Source organism: Nomascus leucogenys, chromosome 9 (genome assembly GCF_006542625.1).
Source record: "Nomascus leucogenys isolate Asia chromosome 9, Asia_NLE_v1, whole genome shotgun sequence".
Lineage (NCBI taxonomy): Eukaryota > Metazoa > Chordata > Mammalia > Primates > Hylobatidae > Nomascus > Nomascus leucogenys.
Genome location: NC_044389.1, coordinates 32,909,326 through 32,937,094, shown reverse-complemented (window position 1 = coordinate 32,937,094; position 27,769 = coordinate 32,909,326). Strand labels below are relative to the sequence as shown.

The window sequence follows — 27,769 nt, the reverse complement described above, 5'->3', positions numbered from 1 at the left end:
CTTTTAGCCTAGGTGTGTAGGAGGCTATACCATCTAGGCTTATATAAGTACTCTCTAAGATGTTTGCACAATGATGAAGTCACCTAATGACACATTTCTCAGCACATATCCCCATCATTAAGTGACACATGATTGTATCAGGAAAATCCAATCTCTCTATACCCTGGTGGGTGGAGGCCACTTTTTGCCAGTGGGAGAATGGAGATTTGCATGTGAAAATACTGTAGGGAAGAGAGCGTAAGGTTGCTTTCCAGAGGGACTTGACTTCCTTATTCCATTTTAACTTCAACCTTTTTTTAATCTATATACAAGTGTGGCATATACTGACTAGCAATTCATAGAATTTGTTTCTTTTTCTTCTTTTGTTTGCCATCCTTCCTTGCAGTTAGATGCAGGCTTGTAACTGAGTCCTAGCCAATGAAGTGTGAAGGAAGTGATATATATTACTTTCTGTTCTTATCCATAAAATCCTCCCTCACATACTTTTCTATGCTACTTTTCTTTCTTCTGGCTTAATACAGAATATCCCAGCCTAGTTAAAAGTCATATTTTGTTGAGGATGGAGGAGCTCCAAGACGTAAGGGACAGATTTCCTGGATTACTCATTGTAGGAGGCTTATACGCAGATCATGAACACTCATTTTGGACTATGCATGAATATAAAAATAAATTAACTTTTTTAAAATTAAGGAATGGAAATTATTGCATTTGTTTGTTAGTGCAGCTAGTTCATCCAAGCTAATGCGAAGCTAATGCATAACCCTTATAGAAAAATCTGGAAAAATACAGAAGCCAAAACTGAGAGTAAAAGAAACACTTTGCAATCCCATAACCTGATGATAACCACTGTTGACATTTTGTTGTAGAAACCCAGCTTTAGGAAGACAGGGTGATGAAATGGAAAAAAAAGATTGACTGGAAATTAGTAGATCAGGGTTTTGATCCCAGTTTTCTCTTAATTAGCAAAGCCTTTTTTCTATTACAGGAAGGAACGGCTTCGAAATGTGTTTTCTAAATTGAGAGAGAGAACAGGGTTGTTGCATAAAAAGAGAGTATTTATTACCCCACAATTGTCTTCTTTTAGCTAGTGGTCAAAACATCCAGAAAACTTCAAAGAGCTGCATGCTTAGGGAGAGGAGGTACAAGGGAAGCTGTGGGTGTGACTTTGTGATGGAGCAGACCAGGGAGGAGAAATGGTTGGGATTCTCTTTGATTCTTGCCTTTGCTCTGGGAAATCACTGAACTGCCGTGAGGAAAAGTGGTCCCTGGTGCAGTGAACTCTAATGCTCCCATAAGTGTTTACCATCAGCAAAGAACCAGTGCCTGCTTCTGAGTAACCTAGTTCTACCTAGAATGGACTGCAGGCATGCAGGTGGGCTGAATTTGTTCACTAGTAATATTACTTCTACTGCCTTTGGGGCAGTGGGTCTAGGGACGCAGTAGATGTGGGGGACAAACAAATACCATTCATCTTCTGGCTACCCTATTTAACTCCTGACAACTGGAACAGGGGTGTCGACAGTCAGAGGAGAAGAGCAGAAGTGTGCACTGGAACACCAGATGTTGGAGGCTGAAAATGATATGGATGCAGAATAAATAGCCCCAAAATAACCTTCTATCTGTAGTGTCCAGTCCCCCTCCTTGGCCAGGCATCAAAGCTACGTGTTGTTCATTTAAAACATGAACATCCTGATCCCAGGACTTTGAAGATAGGAATCACCCATCCCAAACCAGACACACTGCCCACAGTAGCTGAGAAAGAAGCCAAAGGTGGTGAATGATTAGCAGAACTGCCAGACAGCTCCAGAATCTGGACGCAGAGTACCAGGAAAGCTGTTTTGTGGGGGAAACTCAGACTGACCAAAAGAGCCCAGGAGGTCCTTTGTGGCCTATCTACTCCATGGTGGGACTCCCCCAACGCCTGTCTCCCCGATGCACCATCCCACAGTCCCAAGGGGCCCCAGGCACAGCCTTTACCACTGTGTCTAGCATCATGAAATGCTCCAGTGAGCAAGAAGGCCCTCAGGAGTCCAGTAAATATGAATTTGCTAATTGTGGTGACGTAATCTTGTCCTCACAGAGCTTATAATATTGCTAAAAGTGTAGCACACATACACACTACATATACAAACCTGTATTAAAGAATTATTTAGAATTACAGAGTATCATGCTGAGTGATGTGTAGAATGCATTTTAGAGGATTTCAATAACAAGATTTTTTTGTGGGGTAGGTACAAGGAATCATCTCTAGACATGTCATAGAAAACTGCCTGTTACTATGTTTTACTATAAGATTCTTTCAAAATCACCTTTTTAATTTGTCCCACTTTGGTTGCTTAAGTTTTTCCTCACTGTGTTTGTCATCATTAATGTTTATAACTCATTTGATTTCATGAGGAAATAGCTCCAGGAGAGGGAAGACCAGCTGCCTTCATCAGGAACTCACAGGTGGCATTTCTGTGGGGAATCAGCACAAGGTCAGAGTCCAGGCCTCATCTGTCCAGACTTTTTTCTTAATAGTTCAAACATGGCTGAGCTACTGTAGTAGCACAAACAGAGAAATGTTTTGTTTGCTACTCTAGAACCACCCTCCACCCTTACCCACCCTTTATGCCTCTGGAGGCTGTACTTTATGGATGGCAATAACAACCTTCTTCACATTCTGGCCTCTGGTTGGTTTGTTAAAGGAAGGCACAGGAAGGCGGAAGGAGGGTGGTGAGCAGGAGGAGAGTGAGTCTGATGTATCCATTCCCAGGTAGCCTTTCTGCTGAGTGCAGAGATTGTTTGCATCACCTACAGAGGGCCCCAGCTCCAGCAGGAGGCCAGCTTCTATAGCTAGAGCTACCCCTCAGGTCTGGTCAGCTGCTTCCCTGTGCCTAGGTGTGGTTAGTGCCTCTTCACTGTTGCTAACCCTTGGGTATGTTAGCTTTCCTGCCAACACTGTTTTAAATGGCTCCTTTAGTTAACACTTAACAGTTTTACCCCATTTGAGTGTGCAATTCTAGATCAATGATTGATAGAGTAACAGATATCAAGAGTGGCCCTGAAGATAGAATTCTGGGACTAGGTTGCTCTCACACTTGAGAAATGCATGGATGACCTCCTTGCCAGGGAAAAGGAGACATTTCATTTCTAAGTTATGGTGGCATCGCAATTACACCATTATTGCATGGACTGAAGTGCAAGTGGAGGACAAGGGGTTGGGAGAGGAAGTGGCTTTGGCAAATTGGTAAGACGATGACAATAATGATTATAAAAATTTTGGGTCAGCTAACTCCTTTTGGTGCCCTAGAGCTGCGCTGTCCACTCTGGTAGCCACTAACCGCATGTGGCTATTTACATTAAAATTAAGATTAATTAAAATTAAATAAAATTTAAAGTTCGGTTCTTCAGTCACGCTAGCCACATTTCAAGTGCTCAAAAACTGCATGTGTCTAGTGACTGCTATATTATAGGGCAGCACAGGTAAAGAACACTTTTATCCCTGCAGAAGGTTGTATTGGACAGTGCTGCCCAAGAGAGTGTACAGAGTGAAAAGAAAAATTGAAGGCCTTAAATACTCAATTCAGAAGATGGGTGGGAAATGAAAGCACTTTTATGCCAACTTTAAAGGAATCCCTAATTTCTTCTAGTTTCATGGCAGATATGGCAAAGATGACATCAAGTGCTGTATTGTATGGCTTGTACAGTGGCAGAGCCAATTAAATGCTTGCCCCTGCCAGTCTCTAAGACTAACTTAAGGGCATTGGTGGGAGAAGGAGTGAGATCCTGAGATATGAGAGGGAGAAAAGGTGAGGCTGAAAACTTTGGTTTTTTAGTTTTGTTTTGTTTTGCTTTTTTGAGACAGGGTCTCACTGTCACCCAGGCTGGAGTGCAGTGGCACAATCTCAGTTCACTGCAACCTCCACCTCCCAGGCTCAAGTGATCCTCCCACCTCAGCCTCCCAAGTAGCTGGGACTACAGGCCCACACCACCACGCCTAGCTAATTTTTGTATTTTTAGTGAAGACGGGGTTTCACCATGTTGGCCAGGCTGGTCTCGAACTCCTGACCTCAAGCAATCTGCCTGCCTCAGCCTCCCAAAATGCTAGGATTATAGGTGTGAGCCACTGCGCCTGGGCAGGCTGAAAACTTTGAACTCCCCAGTTCCATATGACCTCCTTTTTTGATTGAGGAAACCCCTCTTCCCACCAGAGAGGGCACCTTTCTCTGTATAAACACCTTTCAATGACTGCACCTGGGAGAATGCCATCCCCGTGGGATGCTGACCTCTGTAGGATCCACTCCCACTTCTCTAAGTACCTCCAGGACCATAACAAGGGTAGGTCCAAGGTAACGATGTACAAGACCTGGTCTGAGATAGGAGAGGAAACTGATACACTACAATAATTATGAGACTTTACCAATCAGTTTTGGCCAGAGTTTGGGGAGCATGGCTATGAATGAATCCTAAAGCTATTTGACCATCTAAAGTAAAATTGAAGAGCTGACTTAACCACATTTCTTGATATGAGTTTACTTCCCTGAGATTCTGAATTTAATATATTGGCTTGAGCGAATAGAAGTAGTACATACAATCTGCTAGGTTGGCCAGTTGAAACCTGGACTCGGTGGTGGCCTACAGTCAGTGGAATTGACATTTTGGAATGTCCCTGGCAAACATTAGAGAAGCACTGCCAAACAGAACTTTCTATTTCTATGATGGAATGTTCTGTAGCTTGTGCTGTCCAGCACAATAACTTCCAGCCACCTGTGGCTATTGAGTACTTAAAATGTGGCCAGAACAGCTAAAACACTGAATTTTAAATTTTATTGTTACTTTGATTAATTTAAATTTAGCACTTGGGGCTAGCGGCTACTGTATTGGATAGTGCCACTCTAGTTTAAGAAGTCTGAAGGCTCAGGGGAATTGGCAATGTGGGATGAACCTATAAGGGGCAACTAGCTCAGCCACCCCTTAATCATAATCCCTGGATGGTTTGGAGGAGACTTTCTTTTTCTTCTGATGCTACTCTGGCTGCAGTCTAGAGTCTCTGATACATGGAGTTACCATTCACTTCTTACTAGTTTTTCCATTTTTATTTTTATTTTCTCATTAACACAAAAGTTACCTAGAAGAATGTCTTAATTTCCAAATAAATTGTTTTGTTTCCTTTTTACCATTCTTTTTATGTTGATGTTATTTCTGTTTTGAGCAGGGTGGGGGGGAGCAAGGGGATGTATTTTTTTCTTAATAAATGTTCCTTGTGCAGTATTCAAATCTTCAAAATAATTCAAATCTTCAAAATTAATTCAAAAATAATTTTTATTAATTTTATATATGATATGATTATTTCTGAAATGAATGTATTATGTTCTTTGACCATGGCTCTGTATTATTTCTCTTTATTTCCATCAGCATTTATTTAATGCATATACTTATATATACAAAAATATAATGCCACATTGTCAATGCATTAAGATTCATAACTGTTATATCTTCTTGGTGAATTGAATACAATTGAAAGAAAAATATCTTTGTCCCTCTTAATTGTTAATGCTTCTCATTTCATTTTCTTTTGTCAGATATTAGCATTATAGCATGTGCTTTCTTTTATTATTTATCTAGTATACTTTAATGCCTATTTTTCAGCCTTTCTGTACCCCCTTAGTTTAAGAATATGTCTTTTCAATATTTTTAAATATTATATAGTTTAACACTATAGTTTAGAGTATTCAGAAAATCTGTGTTACTTTGACAAAGGAATTTAAGATACTTAAATTTATTGTGATCATTCATGTATTTAGACTTACTAATATATTTTGGACCCCAGTTCTTCCTTTAAAAAGAATTCCATAGGAATGAGTAACTTACTAGAATTAAAATTTCCCCTAAAACAAAGATAAGTATGTTAGAATGGAAGATTAGAGAAGTCTGAGATTGAGGACAATTTACCATGTCTCTGTGTTCTCCAGCTTTCCTCACTCCTCCAGCTCCAGCTTTGTCAAACTTTACAAACAATCCATTGGATCTTAAGAATCTTGACATGCCATAGAGGCATGTCACAGGCAAAGATGTCCTTGGTTTCTCATAGCACCAATAGTTTGTGTGAAGCCCCTACTTTTTTGTTCCTTAAATAAATGAATTTTATATATGAGATTTAATTAACATCAAGGCCTCACCTCACTGGTACCTCACTCAGAGCAGCACCATCTAATGCAGCAGTTATTGGCTAGTGTCTTTTCTTCCTGTTAAGAAGGACAAGGTGCAATCCCAGCACTTTGGGAGGCTGAGGCGGGCGGATCACGAGGTCAGGAGATCGAGACCATCCTGGCTAACACAGTGAAACCCCGCCTCTACTAAAAATATAAAAGATTAGCCTGTAGTCCCAGCTACTCAGGAGGCTGAGGCAGGAGAATGGCGTGAACCTGGGAGGCAGAGCTTGCAGTGAGCAGAGGCTGTGCCACTGTACTCCAGCCTGGGCAACAGAGTGAGACTCTGTCTCAAAAGAAAAAAAAAAGAAAAAAAGACAAGGACATTTTGAGATACCCTAACAAGCAATACAGTGAGGCGTTTAGTGGTACGGACTCTAGGACTACTCCTGCTGTGGTTGGAGCCTCACCTTTGTCATGTTTTCTGCCACTCAGTCGTTATAAGAGCTCAGGCCAATAGCTTAACTTCTCTCACTTCAGAGGGTTACTGTTATTGTATGGATTAGAAGACATAATTTATGTAAAAATACTCAGCACAATCCTTGTAGTAACTCAGAAAATGGTAGCTGATGTTAATAATTATTAATAATTGGTGTCTTAGTCCTTTTCCAGGACTCTAGACGAGACTTCTTACAAAAATTGTCATTTCTTTCTTTTCTTTTCTTTTTTTTTTTTTTTTGAGACAGATTCTCACTCTGTCACCCAGGCTGGAGTTCAGTGGCACAATCTCAGCTCACTGCAACCTCTGCCTCCTGGGTTCAAGTGATTCTCCTGCCTCAGCCTCCCGAGTAGCTGGGACTACAAGGGTGTGTCACCACGCCTGGCTAATTTTTGTATTTTTGCTAGAGATGGGGTTTCACCATGCTGTCCAGGCGGGTCTCGAACTCCTGACCTGAAGTGGTCAGCCCGCCTCAGCCTCCCAAAGTGCTGGGAATACAGGTGTGAGCCACTGCGCCCAGCCAGTTATTTCTTTAATACCCCAAGAAGCAGAACTGAGGAGCTCCTTGAATACTTTAAATATCTCTATAAAGAGACATAATTGGCTTTCCTTGATATTCTTAGCATCCCCCAAGCTGACTGAAGATATCAGCCCATGAACAGAGGGCCTGAGGTTTAAACAGGTGCCACATTTGCTGGCCTCATACTCAGAACCTCTGCCCTATTTTTACCTGTTTTGTCTGCAGTTGCTGCATTAAGGCCTGGCCTTAATGAAATATTTGGTTCTGGATCTTTTCATGTCCCAAATTAACTTTAATGAGCAAATAGGGAAAGATCAAGAGAGCTGCGGCTGGGGCTTAGGAGAAACTTTGAAGCAGAAGCCAGGATGGGGTAGATGCCCTCTGGCAACTGGCCAGCGTTTGCTTTTGATGACAGCGAACCCTCAGATCTAGTTCATCTGAGCTGCAAACAAGGGGCTGTGGTACCAGCATACCTGAGATTTCATCTTTTGCAATGCCTCTTTGTTTCTCATGCAACCAACATGTGTCAAACACCTACTGTGAGCAAGAAACTTCTCTAATGCTCCTATGAAATTCTTTGGGTCATACCTAGTTGAATGAGACACTGTTACTGTTCTTAAGGATTTCACATTCTAGGAGAGGAAATAAGATGTACATAGGTGGCCACATTAGGAGAAGACTGTGACATGTCAAAAAGAGGTAAAAGTCCCATCTGATAGAGAAAGATACGCTTGCTTCCACCTTGGAGTCATCTGAGATGGCCAGATGCAAGAGTTAGATGAGAGTTGCCCTTTTAAGATTAATGGGGGTTGGGTGCAGTGGCTGACACCTGTAATCTCGACATTTTGGGAGGCTGGGGCAGGAGGATCACTTGAACCCAGGAGTTTGAGACCAACGGGGCAACATAGTGAGACCCTACTCTACAAAAAATAAATAAAAAATTAGCCAGGTGAGTGTGGTGATGCATGCCTGTAGTCCCAGCTACCTGGAAGGCTGAATTAGGAGGATCATTTGAGCCCAGGAAGTTGAGGTTGAGCTGTGATCACATCACTGCACACCAGCCTGAGCAATGGAGCGAGACCCTATGTCAAAAAAAAAAAAAAGAAGTGGCCCTTTAGGTGGAACACACAATGTGAGCACTGGCAGGAAAGTCCAGGGAATGTTCTGGGAGAAGCAAGTTGTACCCACCCTGTTTCTTCCATCTGTGTTTTCATGGGAAAATCTCTCAATCAATTTGAGCCTCATTTTCCCTATAAGTTAAATAAAGCTAGTTCCATCCACTCCTCAGAATTGTAAAGGTCAAATGATTTGTATTGTAATAGGCTAGGGAGGTAGATCATTGTATGTGCTCAAATAATGGTGGTTAGTGTCTCTCACATCTATTTCTGTTTCTCCTTCTTTATTCTAGTCCTTAAGCTGGTAAGAAGCAGATCTCCAAGACTTCCTACTGGGATATGGAGTTTTGGGGCAAAAAGGAGAGTGGAGATCAACACTGATATTTATTTATTCATTTTAAAATAATACACTTTCAGATAGAGGTTGAGAAGTACTGATATTTAAATATGGAGGTTTGGGATTGCCAAAGGCAGCCCCCAGCAGGGGCAGTTCCCTTCTGTCATAAAAGGACCTCAGCGTCCTGGGGAGAATGAGTTCTGGCTTGGAACCTCCAGACTGAATGCCCCCACTGTTCCTCTCCTTGTTACTACTTCCCCAGTGGTATGATCTTTTATTCCCAGTGTCCTGCCACATTCACATCCCCAAAGAACTCTTTTTTCAAAGACATTTCTTTCCCTGCCTCCCCAGTCTGAAGATGTTCCTGGCAAGGTGCTTAAGAATTCATCAGATGCTCTGTTCTGGGCAGCACTGGTCTTCTGAGCATGGCTCGGGAGCAGTAGACCTCCTTTGGAGCCGTATCTTGTCATTTTCCATTTTTGGAATTCATTTCAACCAACATTTGAAACAAGATCTTCACAGTAATCAATCCTCTTGTCTCTGAGTTTCAGCAGAAGCTAGTAATAAAAGTGTTGGTGGGAAGTCCCACTGTCATTCCAAGGCGTGGTGCTGGAGCCCATGCAGGAGTTTGAAATACAGTGCCGCCATCAGTCTTTGGTCATCCCCAGCTTTGGTCCATGTAAGGAATAGAGGTTGGCAAGAGGTTGACAAGGGAGATTTCTCTGCAGAGAACTGCCAGTGTCCTGTGCACTCTCTGCAGCCCACCCTTCCCCTGGTAGTGGGAAAGATGAGGGGTACCCACCCCTGCCCTTCAACCACATGAGAAAGGCTTCAAGGATGCTATGTGGAGAGCAGGCATGTGTTCTTCAGGGTCTGAGGGACAAAGAGGCTGTGTCATGTGGGGCTGGGCCTGCCTGGTCAGAGGGAGGAGGGGCTCAGAGTGGGAGTTGGGCACACACCCACTGATGGGAGAAGGGCAGTGGCAGTTGTCTGTAGGGTGTACATATGAACCCCAGGGAAGCCAGCAGCATTGGGATTTTCTTCATGGGTTCTTCCCCCAGAAGACACCCTGGAGGGATAAGAGACCTTTGGAGTTAGAGGAGGAGTAGAAGGCTCCTCCTTCTATTTCACTGTCTGGAAGAGGGGCATCGTAGGCATCAAGGATGCCTCAGTGCTTGATCTGAGGATCTCTGCAGCAGCCACAGAGACACCTCTGGAGAGAGATGATTCTGAGGACATGAGCAAATGCATCAGCCACAGAAGACAGTGCTCTTTCCCCAGTCTCTCCTCCCTGGGCCCCAGGGAAGCAGAATAACAGAGGGCAGTTACAGAGTGGTTAGGAGGTGAAGCCAGGAAGAGAGAAGCTGACCAAGGCCCTGCCACAGCCAACTCCAACCTCTGCAGGCTCCTCAGCCTGAAGCAGCCCAGCGAGGTGGAGGGGAGTTTTAAGTTGGAAAGATGTTTATAGTTTAGATATTACCTTGAATTGGGATGACTTATTTGATGACTATACTGGACTGGACCTTTTTTATCTGAGTGACTGAGGTTTTTGTCCAAGAGCAAAGAAAATTAGTTCCACAGGGCAGGTTTATAGGGGGCTGCGGTAAGAAAGATAAACTGCTTCCAGCTTGCACTGGGATGGGTTGAGCTCATTTTGTTAGCCACAGCTTGTGTCATCTACCACACCATTAGGAGCTGTCTGAGCCACACAGACAAGACCCGATACCTGCAATTTAGGAGCTGGTAGAGAACAGTGACAACTTTAATAAAAAGCACACTCTTGGGGAGAAAAGAATTTTGGGAAAAGACTAGGAGTTTACTTGGGGGCATTTAAAGTTTGAAATGTTCAGAATAGTAGGAGTGATAAAAATAAAATAAAATAAAAATCTTGAGATGCCTGAATGATGTTTAAGTATTGATGGCCGTTGCTGGTTATAAAAGTCTGGAGTTCAAGGAAAGGTCAGGAAGAGAGTATAGATAGATTTGGGAGTTAGCATATAGTTCTGGTGATTTTCAGTGGAGTAAGTATGAGGAACTATGAAGAAAGTGAGATTTTTCTCCAATTTACAGGCTAACAAGTTAGCCTGCCACAGGTTCACAGATGCTGCAGAAGATACAAGACTCTCAGCTCACAGACAGAGGGCTTTACTGCTGCAATAGCAGGAGCCAGAATATCTGCAGTTTGCTACCCCAGATCCCAGGTCTCAATTCCTCAAGCCGCATGAAGAGTGCAGAAGATGCCTGCACATGCAGTAAGTCGCATTAGAGGAAAGCAACCCAGGCTTAGGAGGCCTGAACCTTTTCTAATGAGCAAGAAACATACCTACCTTTTGCTCCAATGGATCCACTCTTTCCATATCCCAAAGCTTTTTGCTATACAATTATCCTTGAAAAGACAGTCCAGAATAAAGCCAGTCAGTGGCCCCGCTCATGAGCCATGCAGAAATGAGACAGATCCATGGGAAATTGTCTGTCAACAAAGTATCACCTTCCTAAGGAGCACTGCGGAAATTTTAAAGGGCAGTTTTGATTTTCACAATGATTGACAGTGCCACTGTCATTTCATGGGCCAGGGCCAGGTATATTAGATATTCCACAATGTATGAGAGAGTATCAAGCAAAATGAAGTATCTCATGCCCCACACAAGTTTTGAATGTTCTGGTAAGCATTTACTTAAGTGGGGAAAACAAAAACTCTACAATTTTTTTAATTTTTTTTTTTTTTTTGAGACAAGGTCTCACTCAGTTGCCCAGGCTGGAGTGCAGTGTCGCGATCTCAGTTCACTGCAACCTCCACCTCCCGGGTTCAAGCGATCCTCCCACCTCAGCCTTCCTAGTAGCTGGTACTACAGGTGCGCACCATCGTGCCTGGCTACTTTGTGTATTTTTTGGTAGAAACTGGGTTTCACCATATTGGCCAGGCTGGTCTTGAATACCTGACCTCAAGTGATCCACCCTCCTTGGCCTGCCAACATGCTGGGTTTACAGGCAAAACACCTATAATTTCTGAGCCTACACCCTGTCTCCACTCTACAAAGTATTCTTAGTACAGCTTAATATACACTTAAAATTAAATCATTTAAATAAAAGAAACGTTGTACTTTGTTTTGTTCAGAATTCTATTAAAAGTTATTCAACATTGGGGGAAAAATACATTGCTAGCAGCAACACCAGTTGTTTGAATCACCACACTTGTATCAGACTCCAATTATGGCTGATATAATAGTGATTTTGCTTATATATAAAAATGTACTTATTCGGCCTTTAGTTCATAAGGTGAAATACGAAGAAAAATATTTTCTGGAACATTATCTTACTTCTCTTAAATAATACTTCTTCATTAAAATAACATGTTGTCAGATGCTTGTATCAAATATTGTTGAGAGGTTAATGAAGAAGAGGATTAAAAATTGACCACTGGGATTAGCAGTGTAGAAATCATTACCGACTTTGAACAATTTCAGTGGAGAGGTGGGGTCAAGATTCTGTTTGAAGTTGGTTCAAACAGCAGGGGAAGACAGGAATTGAGAAATGACTATAAATGGCATATCTGAGATTTCCTGTAAAGAGGAGCAGAGAAATAAGGTGGTATGCAAGGCAGTTGGTGCCTAGGACATAAAAAAGACTCAGTAAATGTTGTCCAAAAAGGAGCTCCATGACCCATAGGAGGTGCCCAGTAACTGGGGGCCTACTGAATAAGTGTTAGTAAAAAGGACTGCAGGGATAGGAGCATCTTTTTATTTGAGTTTTAAAAGAAATTATGCTGTTAGAGGAGGAACATAGAGGTGAAAGGGTGTTTTAAGCATAAGCCAAGGCACAAGTATGGGAGGGAGAGGGGTTTGGGGAGGAGCAGCTTGCCTGCCAAAGTTGCAGGGGGAAGGGGGGTCGGTATAAGGGGAGGTGAAGGGGTGGGAGGACCAGAAGGCTTGAATAGAGGGACCTGGAGTGACAGCTGACAAAAGATCTTGAAGGCCTGATTGTGGCGTTTATGTTGGGTCTGATCAATAACAAACAAGCCAGAGGTCTCGAGCAGTCAGGGACATAATGGGAATGTAGCAGTAGCTCTATTTTTCTGTGCTGTGCTTCTGTTCCAAGTGTTGAAATGGGGCAGGTTACAACTCAGGCTCTGGATGATCTAATGAGAAGTACCCGTTTTTATGCTAAGCTAACTCCAACCTTCAGTTTCTTCTCTGAGTTAGGGCAATCTTGGGAGTAAAATCCTGAGGATAAAGAGTAATAGGAAATAGAAACTTGCTTCAGGCATTTAAGGGTGGGCTGGGGAGAAAGGGTCCTCCTGAATGAGTGCATTGGATGCTGGCTTTACAACATACTGTGCAGAAAGCCAGGCACCGTCCTTTCATCTGGCTGACAGCAGCAAGCTCTGATTTCTCAGACAGGGGCATGTATGCCTTAATGAGCCCTCTCCCATTTCCATGGATCCAGGTGATAAAACAGTGAAAACTCAGACCTAACTGAGTACCTTAGAGGCACAGTAATTCATCTTGTCACATATGGTATTGAGATTGGCCAGGCATGTTGGTGAAGTCCATTTACCCAGAGGATAGAGTGGTGAGGATGGGTCCGAGAGGCAGTGAGTATGGCACAGCCACAAGCAAACCAGGCTTTGGCCCCAGCTGGACCTGGCTTTGAATCCTGATTCCGTCTCCTGGCTGCATGGCCTTTGACAAGTTCTTGAGCCTCGATTACTTTACATGTCAAGTAAGAATGATGCTGATTATGAGGATTAACTATCTACAGTGTTTGCTGCATAAGAAGAATGTTTCTCGTCAATACGAATTTTTAAAAATATCATCCTGTTCTGGCCAGTTCGTAAATGACGGAGCAAGTGGACAACTGCAGAAGCACTGATGTTTTTCTGGCCTAAACTTGACAATTCTGCCTGGTGAAGTCCAGTCAGCTGCAGATGATAGTCTACTCTTTGACAATCCTATTTTGTTCATACGGTCCAGGTTATCAGGAAAGCTCTAACAGGAGGATGCCATCATTTCGGAATTCTTCAGACTATGACTCAATATTCTTTTTGATCTTGGGGATTCTGTTTGAACTTTTAGATTCTGGGGTACATGTGCAGGTTTATTACATGGGTATATTGTGTGACACTGAGGTTTAGGGTATGAATGATCCTGTCACCCAGGGAATGGGCATAGTACCCAATAGGTAGTTTTTCAGCCTTTGTCTCCCTATCTTCCTCCCCCTTCTAGTAGTCCCCACTGTCTGTTGTTTCCATCTTTATGTCCATGAATTCCCTATGTTTAGCTCCTACTTAAAAGTGAGAATATACGGTATTTAGTTTTCTCTTCCTGCATGAATTAGCTTAGGATAATGGCTTCCAGATAAACCCATGTTGCTACAAAGGACATAATTTCATTCTTTTTTATGGCTGTGTAGTATTCCATGGTGTATATGTACCACATTTTCTTTTTCCACCCCACACTGATGGGCACCTAAGTTCATTCCATTTCTGCTATTGCGAATAGTGCTGTGATGAAAATACAAGTGCATGTGTCTTTTTGGCAAAATGATTTATTTTCTTTTGGGTATATACCCAGTAATGGGATTGCTGGGTCAAATGGTAGCTCTGTCTTAAGTTCTTTGAGAAATCTCCAAACTGCTTTCCACAGTGGCTGAACTCATTTACATTCCCAACAGTGTATAAGTGTTCCCTTTTCTCTACAGCATCTGCAGCTTCTGTTATTTTTTTAGTTTTCAGCAATAGCCATTCTGACTGGTGTGAGATGGTGTCTCATTGTGATTTTGATTTGCATTTCTCTGATGATTAGTGACATTGAGCATTTTTTTAAACGTTTCTTGGCTCATGCATGTCTTCTTTTGGGAAGTGTCTGTTCATGTCCTTTGTTCACATTTTAATAGGGTTATATTTTTGCTTGTCAAATTTTTTTTTTTTCTTTTTGAGACAGAGGTCTCACTCTGTCACCCAGGCTGGAGTGCAGTGGTGCAGTCTCAGCTCACCACAATCTCCGCCTCCCAGGTTCAAGCAATTCTCCTGCCTCAGCTTCATGAGTAGCTGGGATTACAGGAGTGAACCACCGCGCCCAGCTAATATTTTTGTATTTTTAGTAGAGACAAGGTTTCACCATGTTGGCCAGGCTGTTCTCGAACTCCTGACCTCAAGTGATCCACCCACCTCGGCCTCCCAAAATGCTGGGATTACAGGCGTAAGCCACCATGCCCAGCCTGCTTGTTGAATTGTTCAACTCCCTCACAGATTCTGGATATTAGACCTTTGTTGGATGCATAGTTTATAAATATTTTCTCCCATCCTTTAGGTTGCCTGTTTACTCTGTTGATAGTTTATTTTGCTGTGCAGAGCTCTTTAATTAGGTCTCATTTATCAATTTTTGATTTTGTTGCCATTGCTTTCGAGGACTCAGTCAGGAATTCTTTGCCAAGGCCAATATCCAGAATTGTATTTCTTAGGTTTTTTTCTGGGACTTTTATAGTTTGAGGTCTTACATCTAAATCTTTAATCCATCTTGAGTTAATTTTTGTGTATGGTGAAAGGTAGGGGTCCAGTCTCATTCATCTGCATATAGCTAGCCAGCTATCCCAGCACCATTTATTAAATAAGAAGTCCTTTTCCCATTGCTTATTTTTGCCAACTTTGTTAAAGGTCAGATGATTGCAGCTGTGTGGCTTTATTCCTCGGTTCTCTATTCTGTTCCATTGGTCTATGTGTCTGTTTTGGTTACTGTAGCCTTATAGTATAATTTTAAGTCAGGTAATGTGATACCTCCAGCTTTGTTCATTTTGCTTTGGCTATTTTTCTTTTTGTTTACATATGATTTTAGAATACCTTTTCCATTTTTAAAAATTTTAATAGCCATGTGCAGTGGCTCACGCCTGTAAGCCTGTAATCCCAGCACTTTGAGAGGCTGAGGCAGGTAGATCATCTGAGGTCAGGAGTTCAAGACCAGCCTGACTAACATGATGAACCCCCACCTCTACTAAAAATACAAAAAATTAGCTGGGAGTGGTGGTGGGTGCCTGTAATCCCAGCTAGTCGGGAGGCTGAGGCAGAAGAATCACTTGAACCCAGGAGGCAGAGGTTGCAGTGAGCCGAGATCATGCCATTGCACTCCAGCTTGGACAACAAGAGTGAAACTTTGTCTCAAAAAAAAAAATTTTTTTTTAAATAGAGATGAAGTCTCACTATGTTGCCCACACTGATCTTGAACTCCTGGGCTCAAGCGACCCTCTTGCCTCAGCCTCTGAAAGTGCTGGGATTACAGGCATGAGCCACTGTGCCTGGCTGAATTTTTTTCTAATTCTGTGGAAAATGACATTGGTAGTTTGATAGAAATAGCATTGGAATCTGTAGATTACTATGACCTTCTTAATAATATTGATTATTCCAATTCATGAGCATGGAATGTTTTTCCATTTGTGTCATCTATGATTTCTTTCAGCAGTGTTTTGTAGTTCTCCTTGTAGAGATCTTTCACCTCCTTGGTTAGATGTATTCCTAGGTATTTTTTGTGTATGTAGATATTGTAAATGGAATTGTTTTCTTGATTTGACTATCAGCTTGATTATTATTGGTATGTAGAAATGCTACTGATTTTTTACACTAATTTTATACCTTGAAATTTTACTAACTTGATTAGCTCTAGGAGTCTTTTGGCAAAGCCTTTAGTTTTTTCTAGGTATAGATTCATATCGTCAGTGAAGAGACATAATTTGACTTCTTCTTTACCTATTTGAATGTCTTTTATTTCTGTCTTTTGCCTGATTGCTCTGGCTGGGACTTCCAGTACTATGTTGAATAGGAGCAATGAGAGTGGGCATCGTTGTCTTGTTCCTCTTCTCAAAGGGAATGCTTCCAGCTTTTGCCCATTCAGTATGATGTTGGCTGTGGGTTTGTCATACACAGCTCTTATTATTTTGAGATTTGTTCCTTCAATGCCTACTTTGTTAAGGGTTTTTAATCATGAAGTAATGTTGGATTTTATTGAAAGCTTTTTGTGCATCTATTGAGATGATCATATGGATTTTGTTTTTAATTCTCGTTATGTGGTGAATCACATTTATTGATTTTTGTGTTTAACCAATCTTGCATTCCAGGAATAAAGCCTACTTTGATCTTGGGGCTTTTGATACTGAGAGGCTGGGCAGGTGCATGGGCAGAGGGAACAAGTAGGCAAAGACAATATTTGTAAACTGGTGAGTTTTGGCTCTATCAGCAGCTCAAAACTATAGCTTTCTATTGGATTATTCACTGTTTTTTACTTTTCTTTTCAAATAAACCTGTTTGACTTGGAATGAAATATCTAAAGCTACAAATTCTCATTGCAAATAAAAAATCTGAAGGCTTGTTAGTAGCTGGGCTGTGAAGAGGCCTTAGGCCCTGGATGGCATTATCTAGACATCAGATATATTTCCCTGAGTGCTATGGTCTTGCTTGTTTCGTTTTGTCATGGAGAAGCTGCAGTGTCAGCTACATATGGGCAGGCGTAGAAGCCCACGGTGCCCTATGAGAGAAGAAAGTCTGACACCTCCTCCTAGAAGGGAGTTTGAATTCCTTCAAAGTGGAACTCTGAAGGTTGACTATGGGAACCAGCAGCCAGGACTGCCTCTGGGGTGTGATCTGAGGGGCCTTTGCAAATTTCATCCCCTAAATCACCTCTTCTCTTTCCCTGATCCCCAGCCCCAACACCCCCAGCCAAGATATCTGAATTCTGTCATTATGTGGAGACTTGGGGCTGGGGTCTGGAATTGGTCTGCCTGAACTTAAACCCTGACTGTAACGTGTATTAACTGCATGAACCTTGGGTTAATTACTAGGCTTTCTAAGCTTTAGTTTCCTCATTCTCAAAATGAAGATACTAATTGACATTATTATTAACACAAATTAGGATTTTTTGTGAGATTACATGATAAAAAATATATAAAACCTAACTTAGCATCTGTCACAGAGTAACTCATAATAAACCTTGGCAAAGTAGCACTAAAAGCTTAAAGAATAAAATAGATAAATAGATAAAAAAGAAATAATAAAATAGATAAAACATGGACATGTGAAAATGTTGCCTTGGATAATGATAATATAGAAAATATTCTTACTAGCATTATTATTTTCAATTTGGACAACCTCCTAGTGACTAAGTAGAATTATCAGTCTTTTAAAATAGATGATGATTTTTGAGGTTCAGAGTAGCTATGTGACTTTCCAAGTTTATGTAGCGAGAAAAATTAGGAATTCAACTGGATGGCCTAACTCTGAAAGCCAATTTTTTTCATTGCAATGTGCTGCCAGCATGAATGCTTAGAGAGGAGAGGACGGGGCAATATTCGATGTCACACAAGAAGGAAATGTGAAAGGGTGCCCAGATTGACACTTTTGTGCATGGAATTAGGTGTAATCGTGGAATCATTGAGAGTCCACATTCAGTTGCACTCCACTATCTTTTAAAAAATCTTATATAAGAAACTTCAAGTATCCAAAATATAGAGAATGTTCAAGAAAGAACAGGCCAGGCAGACTGGTTCACGCCTGTAATCCCAGCACTTTGGGAGGCTGAGGCAGGCAGATCACCTGAGGTCAGGAATGGAGACCAGCCTGGCCAACATGGTGAAACTCCATCTCTACTAAATTAGCTGGGTGTGGTGGTGTGCACCTGTAATCGCAGCTACTAAGGAGGCTGAGGCAGGAGAATCCCTGAACCTGGGAGGCAGAGGTTGCAGTTTGCCAAGATTGCACCACTGCACTCCAGCCTAGGCGACAGAGCAAGACTCTGTCTCAAAAAAAAAAAAAAAAAAAAAAAAAAAAACCAAAAGATTACCCTTAAAAAACTTCAGCTAGAATCAATGTTCTAAAGTTTCAGGCACTGAAAATTATGCAGAGAGCCACTTTACTCAGAGCCATTTACTTTCTTTAGACACAATGTTAACCAGTTTGCCTAACTGATTCATTCCCGACATAATAGGAGATTACAAGAAACATACTAATTGAAGCAGAAAATTGGCAGTGACAGTGGAAAGAACAAGACAGCAGTCTGACAAGAGAATAAACTCTGACAAGCAGAACAAAATCCTAAAAGATCTTAACAGTTTGGGGCTAAGTGTAAATAATCACAGCACTCACCCTGCATCCTCCTCCCACTGCTCATGGTGCTCCTGTATGATGTGGGACAGGACAAGTAAGTGAGCCATAAACAATTAAAAGTTAAGTACATTCAACATACTTTATCAAAGATGGCAGAGATGGCTCAACACACTTTAACAGTATTAATGTCTAACATGGTTTTAAGACTAAAAAACCAAAAACTATTTTCATTCCAGTTTCCTAAACAATTTGATGGCAGATAAACTGAGGTTTCATTATCACTAAAAAGTGATTCGTGTGCATAACGATTATTAAGCTCAGAGGACTAGCAAAAGCTTCAAATCTCAAAGTCATCATACCTCATTTTCTGGTGTAAAAAAGTAAATCAACAAAAACACAACTTTAAATCAATAAGATATTTCAAAAATAAATAAAAATTGAGCAGAAATGGCTATTATGCCATCAATGTATAAGTGGCACAGTATATTATATATGAAATTTTTTTTGAGACAGGGTCTTGTGCTATCGGCCAGGCTGGAGTGCAGTGGAACAATCACAGCTCACTGCAGCCATGACTTCCCAGACTCAAGTGATGCTCCCATGTAAGTTGGTGGGACTACAGGCATGCACCATCACACCCAGCTAATTTTTTATTTTTTGTAGAGATGGGGTCTTGTCATGTTGCCCAGGCTAGTCTTGAACTCCTGGGCTGAAGCCATCCTCCTGTCTTGGCTTCCCAAAGTGCTGGGAGTAAAGGTGTGAGCAATCACGCTTGGTCTATGTATGACACTTTTTAAAAATTATTATTTTTTTCTTTTTTGAGACAGAGGCTCCCTCAGTCACCTAGGCTGGAGTGCAGTGCCACTATCTTGCCTCACTGCAACCTCCGCCTCCCAGGTTCAAGCAATTCTTCTGCCTCAGCCTCCCACGTAGCTGGGATTACAGGTGCCCGCCACCACGCTGGGCTAATTTTTGTATTTTTAGTAGAGACAGGTTTTCACCATATTGGCCAGGCTGGTCTTGAACTCCTGACCTCAGGTGATCTGCCTGGCTTGACCCCCCACAGTGCTGGGATTACAGGCATGAGCTACTGTGCCTGGCCAAAAAATTAATTTAGAAAAACTGGAAAACTGAAAAAGAAAAAGAAAGAAGGGATGAAAGGTCTTGTCCTGGGTCTACCAAAAGGGTGGCAAATAGGCCTTTGCGTTCCTGAAGTCTGGATCCTTCTAGTCACCCAGGACAGAAGACAGTTTTTTTGTTTTTTTTGTTTTGTTTTGTTTTTTCCCTAAAATGCAAGCCCCTTCTGGTGGTACAGTACTCAAACTATTGAAGAAGGGTCAGAATGGACCTTTTGGGTTTTAGGAGATTAAAAAGCAAGCAACAGTCCACCCTGCAAGAAATCCCAGAGACTGGGAAGGGCACAAGACTGTGGGTTTGGCTGGCAGTAGATGCAATCACTCATTCTGAGCAAGATCTCAGAGGAAACAGCAAGAGCTGATGGGATCCAGTGGGACAGAAGGCTCTGAGGCCCATGCAAGGAGCACTGGTGTTGGAGGTGGCTCAGGGTGAATGTGGTCGCTCAGAGAGCTGTCCTCCTTCAAAAGCCCCTGCTGGCTTGAGCAGGGACCAAGCTGTGGCAGTCCCTTTATTTCAGTGGGCTACAGCAGTAGGGAGTTATGAAGTCAGCTCCCCATGGTAGATGAGGGTGAGAGGTGGAGGGTAAGAAGGGTAGGGGCTTGTTACCATAGCAACAACAAGAGCACTATTCATGCCTCTCCCTTTTCTGAGAATGGCTGGCTATTCAACAGATTTTGAGACTGTATTAGCCGTGGGGTTCTTAGAGAAAAGGGGAAATCGAGGTGGATGATGAAGGGTCCATTTCCTGACAGTCTTGGGGGCTAAAGCCAGTTTTTTCATTTCAGAAATGAGTGACATGGCCAGACACCATGGCTCACGCCTGTAATCTCAGCACTTTGGGTGGCTGAGCTTGGCCAACATGGTGAAACCCCATCTCCACCAAAAATACAAAAAATTAGCCAGGCATGGGTGGCAGACACCTGTAATCCCAGTTACTCAGGGGGCTGAGGCATGAGAACTCGAGAGGCAGAGGTTACAGTAAGCTGAGATTGTGCCACTGCATTCCAGCCTTGGTGACAGAGTGAGACTCCACCTGAAAAAAAAAAAAAAAGTGAGTGACATTACTTCTGCTCAGAGAGTGTGAAAATGTTTATGTATAATTTTTACATCTGCATAGGCAGAAAATCAGGAAAAACAGCTATGTCCTCTCTTGTCTGATGTTCACATAGCCAAGCTGTTGATTCTTATGACCATTCAAATGATGAGAGTTATTTTGATGCACCTGAGTCAACTTTCAGAATGACTCCAATAACTACAAATTGTTGCTCTGGGTAATATGGAAGTTCTCACTTCTCTTGATGGGAAACTCAAGCAAGTTTCCTCTCGCAGTGGCATATTCAGGGCCCAGGCCTGATTTTCAATGTGGTGTGGCACAAGGCTGTTCTGGAACATCTTGGGCTGGGTAACTATTAATACTTGTCTAAAGCACCACAGTACCAAATCTTGTTGATGCAGTGGGACTGGTAAGACCACCTAGGAGGGACTTCATGTTCTCAGAGGCCTTAAAGTAGCAGACCCTCATCTGTTTCCCTCATCTGAGAAACTGGGCTGGGTGTGAGTCCATGGTGGAAATAATGCTAATGAGAGTGGGCAGGTACTCTTACTTATGATCTGAAAAGGCTTTAGCGGGCTAAACCTTACACTGAAAAGGGTTTAATGGGTGATTTGTCATGCTCTAACCTTGACTTCAGTAGTTTGGATTTTCTGTACTTGGCTCTCTTATGTCTCTCCTTCCAAGGAGAGGAGAAATGGAAATCCTTTTCAGGTGGCCCAGGACTCCATTCCAGTCCAGCAATGTTCTCTGATTTTTCCTGAGTATTAAAGGTTCCTGATGAGAATGGAGAGGAGGAGAGAGAGTCACACTAAGGACCCTCCTGTGGGAGGAACCTTAGCCTCCAGGAGCAGCTCTTTCCATATTGTGGAACACCCCCTCCCCACCACATGCTTACAATGGCTTGGCTGAACCATGCCCCAAGAAGAAACAAAGCACTCACCTGGATGTGAGAACTGCCCCAACTCAAACGCCCTTACTTTCTCTAGAAAACAGACTTTTCTCTAATACCTACTCCAAGGACTTCCATTTTTGGCAACATGGCTGGCTGATTTAATTCTCCACCTCCCAACCCTGCAGGAAAAGACATGCTGGATAAAATAAATAAGATAGAGCATTAAAAAAAAATAATTGTTTTTAGTCAAGATCTAAAGAAGAAAAACAAAATCCCCAGGTGATGAACCATAATATGTGACTCATAGCTAGAAGACAAATTCATGAGTTGATCCTGTGGCTGGCAGGGTGAGACTGGCCCCACATATAAGTCCTAATAGCTGGGGTTTCCATGCAAAAATGCGGACAGGAGATATGATCTTAAGGAACTAAAGCTCAGATTCCTACATAACAGCTGGATTAGGAAATTTGGAAATGGGGCCCCGTCTTCGTAAGGGAGGCTGGATGAACTTCTCCAACCAGCTCAAGAGATAGAAAAGAAACTGCTCTCTGCTAAGAGCTCCAGGTGGAAAATAAAACAAAGCTCCCATGAGAATCTGAAACCTCTCCAAATTCACACTCCATGTACAGGGAGTGCATACATGCCAAACTAAGATATTAATGTAAAATCTGGTACTGGATTAGTAAAATCCAGTGATGTCCAGCACAAGCAGATGAGGCTCCCAAAGGAAAAAGCAATCCTGACTGAAGTGCGTTCAGAACTGCATTTAGAGCCCCCTGCCTAAGGAGACTATATTAGCTTGCCGGGGCTGCTGTCACAAAGCACTTCAAATGGAGTGGCTTAAACAGCAGAAAGTTATCGTCTCATGTTCTAGAAGCTAGGATTCTGAGGTCAAGGTGGCAGCAGAATTGGTTCCTTCTGAAGGCTGTGAGGGAGAATCTGTTCCAGGCCTCTTCCTCCGCTTCTAGTGCTTTGTGGGCAATCTTTGACATTCCTTGGCTTATAAGCATTATCCACATCTCTGCCTTCATTCCATATAACCTGTGTTATAGCTATAACCTGTGTTATATCTATAGCAATCCACCTGTGTTATGTCTACATTCTAATTTTCCCTTTTTATAAAGACACCAGTCGCATTGGATTTGAGGCCCACCTACTTCAGTATGCCCTCATCTTAACTTAGGTAATTACATCTGCAATGATACTTTTTCCAAATAGGGTTATATTCTGAGGTACTAGAGGGTTCAACATGTGGATTTGGGGAGGAACACACTTGAACCCATAACAGAGGCAATCCCAGCAAGGAGGGTGAGCGACACACAAACACGGTAGGAGAGTAGCACCCCAGGAAGTGACAGAACAGTCTGAAAGGAGCAAGGCTCTGAAACTCACTCAGGCTCAGTTGCCCCAGTAGTCACAGGTAGAGAGCATCCTTCATCTAACACGGCTTTTATAAGGATCAGACTAGATAGCGTATGTGCAAGCACCTTGCACGCTGCAACATACTATGCTAATATTAGTTTTCATTTTTATTACTTTAGTTAATTAAAGACACTGTGATAACTCTTATTTATTCAGGGCTATGCTAAACTCACGTTATCTCATTCAATTCTCACCCATAACCCTGTGTGGTAAATATCTTCATTTTGTGGATAACAAGATTACAGTTTAGATAAATTAAGTCATTTGCCTGAAGCCATATGGCTAGTCAGTGGCAGGGCTAGAATGGAAACTTTGGCCTGTCAGGGTCCAAAGTCTGAGCCCTTCTTTATTCTGAATCTTTCCCAGGTGTTAAGGCTAAGTTTTAGGCAGTGGCCAGGGTGAAGAAGAGGCAAAAGAAAGGCAGCGTACTCTATCCTGAGAAGGAAAATCCAGTGAGGAGGGTAAATGGAGACTTATTTAAAAATCAAATAAATATGATGTTGGGGACACGGGGCAAAGAGAAAGAGAACGATGAATGAGACCCAGTCCCTGCTCTGGAGGGCAAACAGTAGATGTGCATGAGTGCTCAAGGGGGCAGGCAAGCCTTGTGACCCTGGAATGAAGAATGGCTTGGAGGTGCGGGTCAGAAGAGCTTCAGGATGAGGTGACGTTGGACCTGATCTGGAATATTCCAGGGTATGGGCTTGTTTTGAATCCCAACTCTACTGCTTACAAGTTGTACGACCCTGAACAAGTTACTTAAATTCTCAAAACCTCAGTTTCTTGCACTGTAAAATGAAAATAATTATTTGCCTTCTTAATAGTCACGTGCCTCTTCTTTCTTCCTATAGAACCCCCATTTTGGTTTTTTGTTTTGTTTTGTTTTGTTTTGAGACAGGGTTACCCACACTAGAGTGCAGTAGAACAATCTTGGCTCACTGCAGCCTTGAACTCCTAGGCTCAAGCGATCCTCCCACCTCAGCCTCTCGAGTAGCTGGAACTACAAGTGTGTGCCACCATGGTTCACTATTTTAAAAACAAATTTTTTAGAGATGGGGTCTCATTCTGTTGCCCAGGCTTGTCTGAAACCCCTGGCCTCAAGCTACCCTCTTGTCTTGGGATCCCAAAATGCAGGGATTACACGGTGCCTGGCTTTTTTTTTTTTTTTTGGTATCTATTCTCCTTCCTCTGCTGTGCATCAGAGGAGGTGGCCTGGATGCCTGCATGGCTGCAGAGACTGAAGCAGATGGAGCCCAGTCAATCATAGGGACTCCCCTTTCCTCCCGTGGTGATACACTGAGATGTGGGTGGGAAATCCAGGTCTAGTTAGGGAGATGTGTGAAGGATTCTGCTGCAGGGTCTCTGGATAAAGTCCTCCCTTGTCATTAATGTGAAGACTATAAAGAAATATACTATCTAGTATATAGATACAGATATGTATTTATAGAATAAAGCTCTCTTTTCTGCCCCGGACATCTGTGAGGATGAGGTAACGGGAAGTGTTGCAGCCATCTTGAAACCACATTGGTTGCTAATCTGAAGATAAGGTCAATAAGAATGACAGAGAGAAAGACTCAAAGTAACCTGAATCCCTGATGACTTTGTTCAGCCACTGAATTTAGCAGCTCAGGCTCTGTACTACCTCTAGAGTTGTTGCTACGTGAGAAAATAAATGTTTTACTCCTTAGGGTCCTCTATTATTTATAGCCAAAAACATCCTAAATGATTTACCTCATATATCTGTAGGGAGTAAATGAAGTAATCCCTATAAAGTGTTCAGCACTGTGAAATGTTAACAATTATCACTAATATAGTATTTTATTATGAAATTATATACTGCTTTCTTCTTTACTAATGTTGGGGCTGGGAAGCTGATATCCTACAATATGGCACTTTGACATGCTGAACTGAAGAAGCCTCAAGGTCTCTCTGTTCTCTTCCCCACCCCGCTGTCTTTCCCAAAACCTTTACCTGCCTGAGATCCAGACCCAAGAGAAACAATTGTTTCTTCTTCCGCTCCCTGTAAGACCAAGAATGTAACCACACCTGAACAGGCTTTTTCACAAGATAATGAGCAAGTTAATCTTTGTTCACTGATCCATTCATTCACCTTAGTAATCCTCTCAACAGATCACTCTTCTCTCTGCTCCCATAACCTGTTTTGCCAGGATGGTATACAGGCTTCTGAACCCCGCTGGGAGGTGGACAGTCGCTCTGTGATTCTCCCCATGTATACACGGTGAACACATTTGTATGCCCTTCTATTCATCTGCATCTCGTCAGTGGTTTTTCCGCGAACCTTCAGAGGGCCGTAAGGAACATATTCCTTGGCTCCTACACTAATATGTATCCTATTTCTCCAAATATATGTGAGATTATTTTTGGCCAGAACCCAAGCTGCTTCTTCTTTGATATCCCACTCAGCAGACAAGCAAAATGCATAGTTGATGTTTAATATTTATTTCATCATTAATCACTACATATATATTTTCCCTAAATATAACCCTGATGGACAATCCAACCCAGACGCTGCCTTTTTTTTTTTTTTTTTTTTTTTTTTTTGAGACGGAGTCTCACTCTGTCGCCCAGGCTGGAGTGCAGAGGCGCAGTCTCGGCTCACTGCAAGCTCTGTCTCCTGGATTCACGCCCTTCTCCTGCCTCAGCCTCCTGAGCAGCCTCCTGAGTAGCTGGGACTACAGGCTCTCACCACCACATCCGGCTAATTTTTTTTTATTGTGTCCCCACGAATGTTTTATTTTGCCACAGAGAGGTGAATTCCAAGAGAATCAAAGTAGTTTGAAAAAGGGGAAAATGGCAGACCTTTCTTGAACTGGAAGCTGCCAGAATCACAGTCACAGGCTAGAAAGGACTTGGGAATCATTTGGTCCATCCTCATTTTATAGTGGAGGCCCAAAGGCTTCCTGAAAGGCACAGCAAGATGCCAGGCTGGGACTCCTAACCCAAACCCTTTTCATTATTTTTCATAACTTCTCTAATTTCTCCAGAGTCAACGTTCCTCACAATCCGAATGAAAAGGAAGTCCTCTCCCCAGAGTCTGTTTGGGCTGCCAGGAATCCGTGCATCTACTTCTTACCAAGGTCGCTCTGCAGAGCTACAGCCAGGGGCCAGGTGGCCTGGCACGAGATCTGAGATTCGGCATCCTTTGCTGAGTGCAAACATCAGCCCCTCATGCCTGAGGGGTCACTGAGGGCGAGGAGCTGGGAAGAACCCTCTCCCTGTCCACACACTGATCAGCTCCTAGTGTGGAGGTCTGGTGACAAGGATCATGAGAGACTCCACAGCTTCATCTGTATCAGTGCTAAGGGGAGCGTGGCACTGACAGGCTGGGTGCGACCATCCATTCCTGGGTGAGATCTTGTTCCCGCTGTCCTAGGCTGGCTTTTCAGGGGGCCTACCTCCCGCCTCCCAACCAGAATGCTCCTACGCTCACCCGCTTCCCCACCCCCAAGTTCTTGGCCTGTTCCACTTAAATTTCAATGCAAATGTCTACTGTTCCATAAGGATTTCCCTAACTTTCCCCCACCAAAATTAACCACATCCTCCTCTATGTTCCCATTGCACTTTTTAAAAATACCACCAATATAAAATTTAAGGATGATTTTAGTTCAGTCTTTTCTGCTAATCAGTCCTTTTCAAACTTTATATGCCTACAAATCAACTAGGGATTTGGTAAAATGCAAATTCAGATTCTGTAGGTCTGGGATGGGGCCTGGGAGTCTACATTTCTAACAAGTTCCCAGGCGATACTGGTAGCCTTTGAAAGCTGCTATTACAAAGATACATAAAATATGTTACCTAGCCTTAAAGAATTCAAAAGGTACTGTTTTTGAATTTCTTAAGGCTAGGTAACATATTTTATGTGTCTTTGTAATGCCAGCTTTTAGCACAGGATCTGGCAGATTATAGTTGGTTAAGAAATATTCATTGAATTGCGGTGGCTAGTAGGTTAAGATTTCTGGGGTGTTCCTTTTATACACAAATATGTAATTTCTTTTCTTTCAGATTATTTTATCTTTATCTTTATTATTTATTTATTTATTGAGACTGGGTTTCAGTGTCACCCAGGCTGAAGTGCAGTGGCAGGATCATGGCTCACTGCAGCCTTGAACTCCTAGACTTAAGGGATCCTCCTACCTCAGCCTCCCAGGACTACAGGCTAGTGTAACCACGCCTGGCAAATTTTTAATTTGTTTTTTTGTAGAGATGGGGTTTTGCTTTTTTGTCCAGGCTGATCTCAAACTACTGGCTTCAAGCAATCCTCCCACTTCACACTCCCAAAGTCCTGGGATTACAGGCATGAGCCACTGCACCAGACCCATTTTATCTTTAATAACCTGGTAGTAATTTAAAATATGAAGAAAAGAGTCAAACTTTTTCACTTTATGGGAGATTCTACCATGATTGCCTCACACAAGCATGATCAAAGAACTTGATAAGACTGAATTCCAAAGGGCATGGCTGGTAAAAAGGCTTCACGGCTCACAGATTGAAGACTTTGGTTACAGAGTCTCTGAGGGGTAGCAGGCAGCAGAAGAGACAGGAAATTTAAGAGATCCT

The 27,769-nt window shown here is 42.5% G+C and overlaps 1 long non-coding RNA gene across 1 annotated transcript; it reads left to right on the top strand.

The window, feature by feature from the left end:
• Window positions 1-1,494: 1,494 nt before the first annotated feature.
• Window positions 1,495-8,686, top strand: LOC100603771. The gene is made up of 4 exons (XR_001114622.2): window positions 1,495-1,903; window positions 2,398-2,477; window positions 3,112-3,229; window positions 8,559-8,686. It is a non-coding gene; the product is annotated as an uncharacterized LOC100603771 (long non-coding RNA).
• The last annotated feature ends 19,083 nt before the right edge of the window (window positions 8,687-27,769 follow it).